This window comes from Antrostomus carolinensis, unplaced genomic scaffold (genome assembly GCF_000700745.2).
Source record: "Antrostomus carolinensis isolate BGI_N321 unplaced genomic scaffold, ASM70074v2 scaffold29127, whole genome shotgun sequence".
NCBI classification, from domain to species: domain Eukaryota; kingdom Metazoa; phylum Chordata; class Aves; order Caprimulgiformes; family Caprimulgidae; genus Antrostomus; species Antrostomus carolinensis.
The window spans coordinates 2,364-4,428 of NW_010325793.1; positions in this window are offsets into that span (position 1 = coordinate 2,364).

The window sequence follows — 2,065 nt, forward strand, 5'->3', positions numbered from 1 at the left end:
ATTGGGCTTTTAGATCTTACCTCACCTAATGGCTGGGTATGGCGTAGCCACCTTATATCTCACCTCGTGGCTGGGCATGGGGTATAGACCCTACATCTCGACTCATGGTTGGGTATGGGGTATAGACCCTACATCTTGAGTCATGGTTGGGTATGGGGTATGGACCCTACATCTCGACTCATGGTTGGGTATGGGGTATAGACCCTACATCTTGACTCATGGTGGGTATCGTAGGCGTCCGGTGCTCTATTTGGAGCACAAAGTCTTCTCCCTGTGGTTTATTTAGAAGGTGGGTCAGCTTCTAAGCAAGACAAAAATACATCGAGTGCATTTAAGAAACTCTTTGGAGCGCTTAACATCTTCATTGTGTAGGATGAAGATTGTTCCTAAGCAACAGATATTGCTGCTGCCTCTGGAAGATGATGGCTCTCACAGGTGGCCATTAAATTGCTGGGCATTTTTTCTTCTAAATTGTGGTCACTGGTGAAAGGACAACGTACACCCAGAAATGTGCATTCTCCAGTCGGAGACTGTGTGGGAGCACGCGGCCCCCAAAAGCAGGCGGCTTGTTTTGAATGGGGTTTCATAACCTGCTTGACCTTCTGAAGAAGCCACCCGTGTGAACAGACCAGAGTGTCCCACTTTCTCCAGCTGACAGTGTGAAGCTGAACAAGGCACAGCAGTGAAATTATCGCTGTTCTTCAGAGCCAAGTAGGACTCAACGGCATGGGGCACCCAGAAGGATCTCAAGTGATGTGTCTGGTAGGGAAGATGTCTCAGTCTCTGCTCTCAGGGTAGTTTAAGATCGTATTGTTGATGTTCAAGCTCCTTGGGTTGAGGTGAGAATCCTGGTGACGGGCTGTTCTAACCCACAAAGTGCTGGGTGAAAGGTGGGTTTGCTTGTTGGATGCTGCTTGGTGTCTCCTGGTTCATCTGGGGCCCCTCAGCCAGGTCCATGCAAGTGACACACCAAGAAGGCACCAGCTCTTTGCACCTGGATGCCCAGTTTGGTTTTAACCTCTTGATTTTTCAGGAGGAGCCCACAGGCACCAGTGTCACCATAAGCACCGAGTCTCAGGGCCACGGCAGCTGCTGGCCATGCACGGCCCTGCCTTTGGTCCACCATCTGCTGCTGTGCCCCGTGGGGCTGAGCCATGTGTCTCCCACCACTCTTTGTGACCTGGGGACAGGACTTTAAAGTCCTTGTGCAGCATGTCCTCACCACCACATGAAAGCTCTCCATGGCGTTGGCCATCGCTCGTGTTTTCAGCTTGGCGTCCTCCGGTGCAGAGGCAGCGGGTCAGATCCTGACAGGATCCCTAATCCGCTCTCGTTGTGCCTAAGCGTGGGCTGCTGCCCGCTCACCAAACTGAGACCTTCACGGTGGTCCTAGAAGGACCATGTGGACATCTGTGGTGCAACCTGCTGAGTTGAGGACCTGTCAAGTGCAAAGTGAGGTGGATGCTTGTGACCCCTGTTGCGTACCCCCTGCACTAGCTCTGTTTGCTTCTTGCAGCTTTCAGGTTCTGCTTGGGTCGGAGGTGGATCGCTTGTCCTGGAGGAGCAGAGCAAGCCAGAAGGTTCACTGCTTGTCCTTCCTTCTAATAAAGACTTAAAAACCTCTGGCTGTGTGTTTGTATTGATTTGAAGCCAACACAAAATAAGCTATCCCTGACCGCAGCTTGGTCACATCCCAGGAAGCCGGTCAATTTGGACATGTTCATCTTTGTCACCATCACTGGAGGTGGCAGATCCTTGGGGGTCAGTCTAAGATCAGGGCTGGAGAAACGAGGCTGGCTGAGATTTTGGGAGACCTCTGCAAAGAACCAGCTCTGGCTGGAGAGAAAAGGTTGGACATTGTGGTGGTTTAACCTGAGCGGAAGCTCAACACCTGGCAGCCGCTCGCTCACCCTCCCCTGCCCAGGAGATGGGGAGAACCAGAAGGGTAAAAGTGAGAGAACTGCTGGGCTGAGATAAGAACAATTTAGAATTGAAATAGAATAAAAAAATTAAAATTAATGCAAATAACAACAATAACATGGGATGCACAAAGGAGTGACGCACC